At 32.6% G+C, this 13148-nt stretch overlaps 1 long non-coding RNA gene across 4 annotated transcripts; it reads left to right on the top strand.

Moving 5' to 3' along the window:
- Positions 1–11469: 11469 nt before the first annotated feature.
- LOC108460419 (uncharacterized) lies at positions 11470–12805 on the top strand. 4 transcript variants are annotated; one of them, XR_008281633.1, is made up of 4 exons: positions 11470–11669; positions 11948–12115; positions 12200–12286; positions 12369–12805. It is a non-coding gene; the product is annotated as an uncharacterized LOC108460419 (long non-coding RNA). The 4 variants fall into 4 exon arrangements; XR_008281632.1 differs by having other exon boundaries at positions 11912–12089; XR_008281631.1 differs by having other exon boundaries at positions 11738–12089.
- Positions 12806–13148: the final 343 nt, after the last annotated feature.

Raw genomic sequence — 13148 nt, 5'->3', positions numbered from 1 at the left:
GACATATAGTCTCGGTGATGGTATTCGGGTGAATCCAAGCAAGATTTCTGCGATCGTTGATTGGAAATCGCCAAGAATGTATCCGAGGTTAGAAGCTTTTTAGGCTTAGCTGGGTATTATAGACGCTTTGTTGAAGGATTTTCGATGATTGCCTCTCCTATGACTAAGTTGTTGCAAAAGAATGTTAAGTTTGAATGGACTGATAAATGTCAACAAAGTTTTGAAAAGTTGAAAGCACGATTGATGAAGCACCAATTTTAGTACAATTGAGTCGGAAAGGAGTTCGTAATTTATAGTGATGCATCGTTGATGTGCCTTGGATGTGTGTTGATGCAAGAGGGTAAAGTGGTAGCTTATGCTTCGAGACGTTAAAACCGCATGAGAAGAACTATCCTACACATGATTGAATCGTCATTGTTTTTTTATGTTGAAAATTTGGCGACATTATTTGTACGGTGAAAATGCCGAATTTTACCGATCACAAAAGTTTGAAGTACTTGATGAATCAAAAGGATCTGAATCTGCGACAAATAAGATGGCTTGAATTATTAAAGGATTATGATCTAGTGATTGATTATCATCCGGAAAAGCAAATGTAGTTCTTGACGCCTTGAGCGAAAAATTTCTTTTTACTTTGAGAGCCATGAACACGGGTTAGCATTGTCGATGATGGGTCAATCTTAGCGAGAGATGAGAGCTAAACCATTATTTCTCCAGTTGATTTGTGATGCTCAAAAGAATGATAGTGAGTTGCGGATCAAGAGAACTCAATGCGAATCAAAGTTACGACTCGATTTTCGAGTTGGACCAGGATGACTGCTTGATGTTTCGAGACAGGATATGTGTCTTGAAAAACGATAAATTGATTCGAAAAATATTACATGAGGCGCATAATGGTCGTTTATCGGTTCATCCCGGTAGCACAAAATGTATAATGATTTAAAGAAGTCAGATTGGTGGCGGTATGAAAAGGACATTTCAATTTGTAACCAAGTGTTTGATCTGTCAACAAGTAAAAGTGAACATCAAGTGCCTTCGAGATTACTTCAACCGGTAATGGTGCACGAGTGGAAATGGGACAAGATTACCATGGATTTTGTAACCGGTTTGCCTTTAACTCCTAAAAAGAAGGATGTTGTTTGGGTAGTGGTTGATAGATTAACAAAGTCAGCCCACTTTATACCAAGACGTCGATTACTCACTTGATAAATTAGCCAAATTATATATTGCTGAAATTGTGAAGTTGCACGAGTACCTATGTCTATAATATCGATAGAGATCCAAGATTTACCTCGAGATTTTGGAAAAAGTTACAAGAAGCTTTGGGTACAAAATTGAACTTTAGTACCGCATTTCATCCACAAACAGATGGTCAAACGGAAAGAGTAATCCGGTACTCAAGATATGCTTAGATGTTGTGTTTTAGAATTTGGAGGTAGTTGGGAGAAATATCTATCTTTGATTGAGTTTGCCTACAATAACAGCTTATCAATCAAGTATACAAATGGCACCGCATTTGAAGCCTTGTATGGTCGTAAGTGTCGGACTCCTTTATATTGGACCGAGCTTAGTGAGAAATGATTCACGGAGTTGATCTAGTTAAAGAAACCAAGAGAAAATAAAAGTAATTCGGGATTGCTTAAAAGTCGCTTCAGATCGACAAAAGTCATATGCGATTTAAAAGAAAAGAGATTGAATTTCGTGGGTGATAAAGTGTTCTTGAAGGTGTCACCATGGAAAAAGATTCGAGATTTAGTCGAAAAGGCAAGTTGAGTCCGCGTTTTATTGGGCCGCATGAGATTATTGAGAGAATTGGACCAATGGCATATCGGTTGGCCTTACCGCAGCAGAGTTAGAAAGAATTCATAACGTGTTTCATGTATCAATGTTGCGACGTTATCGTTCGATCCTTCACATGTGATTTCCCAATGAAATTGAGATTCGATCGGATATGACCTATGAGGAGGAACCAATAAAGATTTTGGCTCGAGAAGTTAAACAGCTTAAGAAATAAAAGTATAGCCTTAGTGAAAGTATTGTGGCACGACATGGGATAGAAGAGGCCACGTGGGAACCCGAGGAAGCTATGAGGAAACAAAGACCCAAACCTCTTTATGGGTAAGATTTTCGGGACGAAAATCTCAAAAGGGGGAGAATTGTGACAACCCGAATTAGGGCCTAATCGAATAGTGGTTTCGTGACCACAAATCCGAGATAGAAATAATTGTTTTATAATTATTTTGGGGTTTATGATATGATTGCATGATTGTGTGAAAATTTCGTGATGAAATTCTATGCCTAAAGTGCTTAAATTGAAAGTAGGGACTAAATCGAATAAGTTGCAAAATTTGCATCCCGGAAGTTTTAGTATGAAATTGTTTTGGAATATTAATTAGGAGGTCTTAAATAGCAATTTGACCAATTTTAAGTTCATGGACAAAATTAGGACATGGAAGGAATTTTTGAAAGTTTAGTAAGGAGGGCATTTTGGTCATTTGGATATTAAATGAAATAAAATGGGAAAAATAACACAAAATTTATCATCATCCTCCTTAGTTGCTGCGAATTCTCCTCTCTCCATAGCTAGGGTTTCTTCAATTTTCAAGCTCCATAGTAAGTGATTTCAAGCCCCGCTTTTAATGTTCTTTACGTTTTGGAATCCGGAAGCTCGATTAAGCTTATGCTAGTAATAATTTAACCTAGGGTTCATATTGGGAAAAATACCCATAGGTGAAATTTGTGTATTTTGATGTTTTATGATAGAATATGAGGTTTTAAATTATGTTAAATAACTTGTGCTACTCGGTTTTAAGTGAAAACGAGTAAAACCAGATAATCGGTAAAAATATCTATTGTTCATAACTATATGATAGAGTGAGAATTTGATGTTGTTGTAGAAGAGAAAATGTTCAGCATATCATAAAACATAAGAATAAGGGCTGAAATTAAATTCCAGAGCCTAGGGGCAAAATTGTAATTTTGTAAAGTTAGGGGCAAAATGTAATTTTTCCATGATGTGATTTTGGATTGAAATAAATAGTATGAGTATTAAATGAGCTAAATGTGTTATTATAGATCAAGAAAGACGCGAATTGATCTCGAGCAGGGAAGGAAAAAGTTTTGGACTAAATTGCAAAATTTCCACATTTTGCACCAAGGTAAGTTTGTATGTAAATATTACAATAATTTCATGTACATTCTTATATTTCAGCCTATTATATAAATATACTAGCTGATGTTAAAATATAAATCGACTATTGGAAGAATGGAAATAAATATATAGAGAGATCCGGTTGAACATTCTGAGAGATCGAATGAAATAGAGGGCGTAGCTAGGTCACATGTATGATGCCGAGTGCACATCATGTGTACAAGAAAGCTACGAGACACCTGTAGTAGCTAGGTCACATGTGTGATACGAGATGTATCCCATGTAGACAAGAGAGCTACGTGAAAGATAAATGTAGCTAGGTCGCATGCGTGATTCCAAGTGAAGGACACCATGTAGACAAGAGAGCTACGAGACAAATCGGCTAGGTCGCATGAGTGGTACTAAGTGTTCACCATGTGTACAAGAGAGCCGAACTAAATGAAGTATGATGGTGGGGATGTGTGCTGAAGCCATTAAATATCGAGGATTGATCCGAATTGTTCAACGGGATGGTTTTGTGGTGATATTGTGGTTTGGACCTACACTTTTGGTGAATGAAATGTGGTGAAAATGATTTGTGGTATATACATATATAAGATAAAATGAGGTTAGCATAAAGAATGTGTGAAAGAGTGAAATTAGCATTAAAACTGTTTTTAGATGGTAGCAGTGACGTGATTTTGAAAAATCACCAAAAATAGGAGGAATATAATTAGAAGTTGAATAAGATGTGAAATTAAAGTTTAATGAGTCTACTTTCATGTAAAAGAAACAGACAAGCAAAGGAATTCTATATTTTGAGATATTTACAATTGTATGTGACTTGCTCAGGATGAATACGTGATCCCCTGTTCCAACTTTGAAAAAGCATTAAAAATTGTACAAAGAAAATTAAGAAATATAGTTTACATGCCTAAATTCCTTATTGAGACTAGTTTTAAATGAAATAGACTTCAGGGTTGTTTGAATTGTGTACTGAGAGAAATTCAATTCGTAGTGAACAGAGGTCAGATCAGTCGAGCTGTGTAACAGGGAAACTTTAACTAATAAACTGTACTAATCGGCTGAACCAAAATTATAGAAAAAATTAGCAAAAAGCTTTATGAGTCTAGATTCAGGAAATTTTACAGATTTGAATTTCGAGTTTTGTAACTCGAGTTATGATTTATTTACTGAATATGACGCAACAGAGACAGCTTAATCAAAGTGGAATGAATAGTGAAGTTAAAGTAGATATACTTGAATTGTTGTGTAAACATGTTAGATTCTTTAATTAGTATTTACATACTTACTTACTAAGCTATAAGCTTACTTTGTTTCTCTCTTTTGTCTTATAGTGTCCTCCGCTTGCTCAGAGTTAAGGATCGTGAAGATCTACCCGCACTATCATACTTTAGGGTATTTGAACTAAACGTTTTGAATTATGGCATGTATAGTAGGCTTAATTATTTTGTTACGTGTCATATTTGTCTAGGTTTAAAATATTAGTTACAGTACTCGACCAGCTACTTTGTACAAGCCATTAAAGTTGGCTAATATTGTTCAAGACATATGTTATACGATGCACTATCAAATTGGATGACATATTTATATCTCGGTTATGTTTAATGGTATGTGTTATGTTCTGGTAATACCTTGTATCCTGTTCCGGCGACGGTAACGGGTAAGGGGTGTTACATACACGAAATCACATATCGAAAATCCTATGTCATGACATATGTATCCTAACTACTCTTATAGTTCGTACGAGACTTTTCGGATGTTGTTACATTGTCAGAACTTTCTCGGATTTCATATATTTAGCTCTCATATCTATTGACCACAATTCAAATATCATATAGGCAATAATAATTCAATTTAACACACTAGTGTATCAACTTACCTCGTATGAAAATGAACAGATTTAACCAACTACTCGACCACTTTCGATTTTCCCTGTTCTAATTCTGTTTTCTTTGGTTCTTGATCTATACACATTCAAATTTAACTCTTTTATTCACTAAATCATTCAATTCAATCCATAAACACATATTTAGGGCATTTTAAAAATTAACCCTCATATTTTCACATTTTAACAATTTAGCCCCTAATTCATAAAATCACAAAAAACACAAAATTTCTTTAGACATATGCTTGGCCGAATATTCCTTTAGTTCATACAAGCCCACATATTTCATTTATATCATATTTTAGTCCTTCAATTTCTTATTTTCACAATTTAGCCCAAAATACTCAAATTCATAAAAAATCTCAATACAAAACAGAGTAATCTAACACATATCTTTCATTTTTCATCAACTATCATCACAAAGCTCACAAAAGCATCAATGGCATAATTCAAAATCATCATCAAACTTAGAAATTGAGACATGGGCTTCATAGAATACAAAGCAACGATCACAAAACGCAGAAATTATCAAAAACCGAATCAAAACCATACCTTAATCAAGAAATCAAAGTGCCGAACCCTAATGCAAGAATATGGTTTCTTCTTTCTTCTAATTTTGGTTCAAAATGGTGATATTAGACTAATTTTTATGTTTGTTTTATTAATATTAACTTTAATAACCAAATAACAATTTTACCCTTAATGAAATGACATATAAAACATTAACATTAAGGCCATAAATGTCCACTCATACTTTCAATGATGAAATATCAACATAAGGACCTTTGCTTTAATAAGCCATAACAAATAAGCACACTTAACATATAGCATGCAACTTTTACATTTTATGCGATTAGGTCCTTTTTAACAAATCGGCACACAAATAAATTTCACAGATATTAATTCACATATTATAAACACGGAAAATAATATTAAAATATTTTTTGACTCGGGTTTGTGGTCTCGAAACACTATTCTGACTAGGGTCTGAACCAGGCTGTTACAACTTTCCCCCTTAGGGATTTTCGTGCCCGAAAATCTTACCGTTGAATAGATTCAGATATTGCTGTCTCATAGCATTTTCGGGCTCCCGCGTAGCCTCTTCAACATCGTGTTGATGTCACATTTCTTTTACTACCAGAATATTCTTATTTCACAATTCTTTAACTTCGAGAGCCAAAATAAGAATCGGTTCTTCTTCATAGGTCATATCGGACTGAATTTCTATCTTAGACGGGGAAATCACATGTGATCGGTCGGATCAATATCGTCGAAGCATCAAAACATGGAATACGTTATGGATATTTTCTAACTCAGGTGGCAATAACAATCTATATGCAACCGGTCTGATACGCTCTATGATCTCATACGACCGGATAAACCTTGGACTCAATTTGACTTTACGTCCAAACCGAAGTACTTTCTTCCACGGAGACTCTTTTAGAAATACTTTGGTAAATTAATTTCGGATACTCAGGATAACTTTGCTCACACAAGCTGTCAATTGGGACATTAACCATTACTCAAAGTTGCTTACACAAGCTATCAAAAATCTGAGACAAATGCTAGATTCTAGCCATCAGTATTGTATCCACCATCGGCACATAGTGCCTGATAAATATATCACAAGTAAAAATGTACCTGATAAATATAATCACCAGCAAATAGTGTCTAATAAACCTTAATAATGTGTCATTTGTATTCTAATCATTCACTAAGCTCACACAGGCCTTAACTAAAATCTCATACTCTTTCCATCATTATAACATAATACCATATTCAACATGATCATATGCATTCCATATCAACACTATTCATTTCTAAACACATAAATTGTTATACTTTACAATTCAATCTTTCAATACCCATTTCAACATTTATTTCAAAAATCATACCAAAATATATACATACCTATTACAAACATAAGTAATTATCAATAAAAAATAACCTAATATGAACTTACCTAAATGGAGCAACAACAAACACCACACCGGGGACTACTCAACGATTTTCTGTTATCTGCATTTATCGATCAGTTGATCCGTTTCTTGATCTATATAATAATTTAACTCAATTAATCATTTCAAATACCTTAAAATATCTAAACACATGCATTTCATCCTTTAATAATATTTTACATTATTTCCTTGAACTTTAACCTTTTATTCAATTAGTCCCTAAAATCAAAACCTACACACTTAACACAATTAAGCCTAAAACCCTTAGGCTGAATTCACCTTTATTCTTATATTGCCTATAATTAATGAAATTTCACAAGAATTTCATTCTAAATTCAATATTTTATCATTTTAATCCCTAAACTCAAAACTAACAAAAATCTCTTTACAAAATAGTCCTATTTAACAATCAATCTTAAAAACCTATCATTTAACTTCAAGAACACCTAAAAATAATTAATGTCAAGTTTCAAAACCTTTAAAAGTTTTACGAAATAGTCCCTGTACTAACTAGATTAAGCTACAACAATATCAAAAATATAAAAATTATTAAAAATGGACTTGATTAGGACTTACATGCAAAGAAATTTAGCTTGGTCGATCATGCCTTAAAGCTTCGATGGTGTTTTCGGTTAACCCAAGTGAAAATGAAGAAGATGATATTTTTAATTCTTTTGTTTATGTTAATATTTACTATTTTACTAAATTGCCATTTTATTTTAACTAAAATTTCTTTATTAGACATGTCTTAATCGTCCATTACAATCCAAAATGGCCAAATTGCCAATTAAAACACTCTATCCAAGATTTTATACTCAAATAACACATAATTTAATAATAAATAACTTTTGCAGCTTTTACGATTTAGTTCTTTTTCCTTAATTAACTATACAAACATCAAAATTATTGAAAAACTTTAATACAACATTTTAAATACCTTTTAATTATTAAATAAATAATATTTATTGACTCACTAGTGGAAATTATGGTCCCAAAACCACTATTTTTGAAACCAATAAAAATCGAGTTGTTACAACTCTCCCCTCTACAGGAATTTTCTTCCTCGAAACTCTTACCAGAGAAAAGGGTTTGGGTTTTGTAATTTCATAGCTTCTTTCGGTTCTCAGATGTTTCCTCAACAAATAAGATCAACCATAAGATCAACCATAATCAAGCCATAAGATCAACCATAATCAAGCCATATCACATGGCTAATTCTACACTTCACAAAACATATTCAAAGTTCTCTAGCCTATACATGCCATACTTTGATATATACATTTTCAAAAGGTGTCAAAATTAAGTTTGATAGTGTGGTGATGATCCTCGACGATCCTCGAGCTCCTGGTAGCTTCGATATCTATAAAACGGACGAAAAACACACAAAGTAAGCTTTCAAAAGCTTAGTATGCCATATACAAATAAACTTATCACATGTCACAATTACAAACTATTTCATTCATGTGAATCATAACATAACTCAATAGCAAGTTCCTATTTCTCATTTAACTCAATTGTTCATAAACACATACTTATAAGTGTATCACATTTCCATGTAATTCACATATCAAAGATCATATTCATACTCACCTTTCATTGCCAAATTTCATATATAGAATTCGTACGTACCTGAATTGGATATACATTCACATAGTTAATTCAATTCTCAGAATGCCTGTTGAACCATTCAGAATCATTAAGGATACTCGGATAGCTCGGAAAGCTCATACAATGCTAGTGTTCCAAACGTGGTCTTACATGTAATCAAATATCGATTCCACTGTCCCAAACAGGGTCTTACACGAAATCAAATATGATGGCGATGTCCTAGACATGGTCTTACACGTAAATCTCAAATCGATGCCAACATCCCAAATCTGGTCTTACACAAATTCACATATCGGAAATGAACGGATTTAACCAACTTCTCGACCACTTTTGACTTTCCCTGATCTAATTATGTTTTCTTTGGTTCTTGATCTATAAACATTCAAATTTAACTCTTTTATTCACTAAATCATTCAATTCAATCCATAAACATATATTTAGTGCATTTTACAAATTAGCCCTCACATTTTCACATTTTAACAATGTAGTCCCTAATTCATAAAATCCCAAAATACACAAAATTTCTTTAGACATATGCTTGGCCGAATATTCCTTTAGTTTATACAAGCCCACGTGTTTCATTTATTTCACATTTTAGTCCTTCAATTTTTTACTTTCACAATTTAGCCCAAAACACTCAAATTCATAAAAAAATCCCAATACAAAACATAGTAATCTAACACATATATTTAATTTTTCATCAACTATTATCACAAAGCTCACAAAAGCATCAATGGCATAATTCAAAATCATCATCAAATTCAAAAATTGAGACATGGGCTTGATAGAATACAAAGCAACGATCACAAAAACGTAGAAATTATCAAAAATCGAATCAAAACCATACCTTAATCAAGAAATCAAAGTGCCGAACCCTAATGCAAGAATATGGTTTCGTCTTTCTTCTAATTTCAGTTGAAAATGATGATATTAGACTAATTTTTATGTTTGTTTTATTAATATTAACTTTAATAACAAAATACCAATTTTACCCTTAATGAAATAACATATAAAACATTAACATTAAGGCCATAAATGTCCACTTATACTTTCAATGGTCAAATATCAACATAAGGACCTTTGTTTTAATAAGCCATAACAAATAAGCACACTTAACATATAGCATGCAACTTTTACATTTTATACGATTAGGTTCTTTTTAACAAATCGGACACAAATGATAAAATTTTCACATGAAACTTTCATATATATTAATTCACATATTATAAACACGAAAAATAATATTAAAATATTTTTTTACTCGGGTTTGTGGTCCTGAAACCACTATTCTGACTAGGGTCTAAACCGGGCTGTTACAGAATTAAGAGGAATTAAGCTTAATTGGCTTGGTAATGATGGAAATGACCTATTTGTAAAGAAAACAAAAGTTGGAGATGGTGGGTTTGGAAGGTGACGTGAAAGACATAAAGATGGATATATTTTCTCTATCTTTCTTCATTTTTCTACACATTTTTACATAAATATCTATTAAAATATTTATTAAATTAATTATTTGCATTTTGACACTTCAATCATCATTTGGCTCAATTTAGTCCATAATCATTACGCTTTCCATAATTGTCTATTTCAAATAATTACCATTTTTCCCTTTAGCTTTTTCTATAATACCATTTATGAGTCATGTTTTCTTTTGGTGAATTTTCACCTCTAATTGCTCTTCCTTTTTTCTTTAATTCAATTTAATCATTTCAACTCTTAATTTCTTACTTTGGCCCCAATACTTTCACTTTCTTGCAATCTAGTTAATACCCTAGATTTATTTTTCTCAATATACAAGCCTTTTCAAATGTCTTCAATATCTATCTTCACCATCTACTAACACTAATGATTTTCAAATTATGACTTCTTCAAATTATAATTTATTCACAATTGATTTGACACTATTTCTAATTCATGAAATTTCAGAGATGTTACAATTTATTTCTCTTGAAAATAGACTCAATGGAAGAATAGAGATTTCTCCATTTTTAAATATTATCTAATAAATAAAATAAATAATATAAAATAAATATCTAATCTTAATAATTTAAATCGCTAATATTAAATCTCAATTTCCCATCAAAATTGAAGTGCATGAATTAAATAATTATAATAAATATATTTATATTTGATCCAATAACTCATATTAGATTCTTTATCATAAAGCAAATTCAATTGCTCAAAATCAATATACATGTTTAAGGGTACTTTGGTAATTTTATTAAAATATCTCACTCACAAAATAACTATTTTCCTTAAAATTTAGCCATTCCCACTTTTGGTGTAATTACAACTTTAGTTCTTTAATTTTATATTTTCAATTAATCCTTTAAATTTTGAATATTTATAGCCCGACTTTTTCACTTTTTGCTTCTTTACAATTCAATATATACCTCATTAATATCTCACCAACATACTACTTATTTCAACTTTCCCTGGCATCTAATATCCTTCTTTACTATTACTGATGTATCACATTTTTTTTAATCGAGAAATTCACTATGCATATTCCGGATATAACTTTTTACTTATAGGCTTTAGTGGTGTTACACAGACACCAATTGGAAGACTTTTATTAATTTTAAAGTAAAAGATAGCATCAAAGCAAATTGTTTAGAAACCACTTGCAACACATACTGACACTTGAATGAAATGACAAGTTTTTTTTTTTTTTAAAATCAACTAGACTTTTATAAAAAAAAATTAAACCAATTCAACACTAAATGGGTTTTTCAGCGAGTTGGGCTTGAAACCAAAAAATAAAAGAAAACAGCAAAAACCAAATAGAAGGCCAAACCCGAATAGGAATGACCCATAACCAACAAAATTTAAAATAACTAAAAAGTAAACCTAATCCTAGTCCAGTCAGTCACAATAGCTGGACACCATGAAAACTTGTCTTTTCATACCAACCACCCAGCATTAATAATAGCAGTTTCCAAAAAGATCTTTTACTACTGCTATCAATATTTTCTGAAAAAATTCTTTAGTCCATTCAGTTCGGTTGTCTCGGTCTCGGTCTCTCCCTCTCCTGATGAACACGACTTGGATTCGTCCCCAATAGGTAATGTCCTTCCCCTTTCCTCAATGCTTTTTTAGCAAGAAACTGAGCATACTCGTTATCTACTTTAGGAATGAAATGAAACCCGATTTACTGGAAATATGCTTTTTTGCTTTGGATGTGTCTGATGGTCGCCCCTGTAATCGATTTATCGTGATCTATATTTTTTCATTTTGTTATCATTGTTCTCGATTCCCCCATTATTTCCAGAGTGTTAAAACCCATTGTAATACCTAACTGAATAGCTTATAATCCTGCATGTGCCTCCGCCGCAAATGGAGATGGTATTTTGGAATGAATAACCATCTTCAAAGCCACGATCTCCCCCCACGTCGCATACTACCAAACCCAAAGCAAATTTGGAGGATCTCCTGTTGAATACTGCATCAAAGTAGACTTTTGCTCTCATACTTCTTTCTATCGGTTTGTGGCCTCTGTCGATATTTAGAGTAATTTTTTTTTCCTCAGCTCAGTTCAACTCCGCTATAAAGCTAGTAATTTGTTTTAAAATGTCCCTTCCTGTCCTTTCATAGATAAACTGATTCTTGTGAGTCCAGATTGACCATAGCCCACAGAAAAACAGGTGACATTGCTCTTTGGTTCCCTGACTGAAAACCCAGGTAAGCCACTCCCATATGCTTTGAGTGTCATTATTACATACCCATGAGAAATTTAAATTCAACCATACTTCTGATGTTGTAGGATAGTGCCAAAAAATGTGATTACTATCTTCATCGGAGTTGTGACACCGGGGACAGAGAGTTTCCACTGTAATTTTTTTATTCTTGAGATTAGATAAAGTAGGGATATAATTCCAGGAGATTCTCCAAATTGTAATTTTAATTTTTGAGTGAAGCTATAAATTCCATAATTTTCTATGGAAGTTTCTAATCTGGGTCTGTATAAAATTATTACTAGGACTCGAATTAGTCTCTTGTAATAGTTTATAGGCACTTCTGACTGAGAACTCCCTTGACAGTTCCCCTCTCTACACTTGGAAGTCATCGTAAATTGTCTCTGCCAAAGGGATCTGTAGAATTTTCTTAGCAGTATCCTCATTGAAGGTACAAAAAATTAAACTTGTACTCCAAGTTTTGTTATCGGCATCAATCAAATCTGATACTAACTTAATATTCTCATTGTTGGCCTCCATTTGCAATTTATCTGTTTCAGCTCCCAATATCCATAAGTCACCCCAAATAGAGATACGATCATCGTGCCTACCCTTCAACATAAACCTTTTTTCAAAATTCCTTTAACTGCCCAGACACTCTTCCAGGTAAGCGAAGGTAAATTTCCCAATTAAGCATTGATAAAATCTGAATTTGGATAATATTTTACTTTTAAAACACGACTTAGTAAAGAATTAGGAAAAGTAACAAGAAGCCAGCCTTGTTTGGCTAATAACGCGATATTAAATTTATCGAGATTAAGAAAACCTAAACTACCATCTTCTTTTAAAAAGCATAAATCTTTCCAAGT

The sequence above is a fragment of the Gossypium arboreum genome, chromosome 4, assembly GCF_025698485.1.
Source record: "Gossypium arboreum isolate Shixiya-1 chromosome 4, ASM2569848v2, whole genome shotgun sequence".
Lineage (NCBI taxonomy): Eukaryota > Viridiplantae > Streptophyta > Magnoliopsida > Malvales > Malvaceae > Gossypium > Gossypium arboreum.
This window is presented reverse-complemented; position numbering and strand designations above follow the sequence as displayed.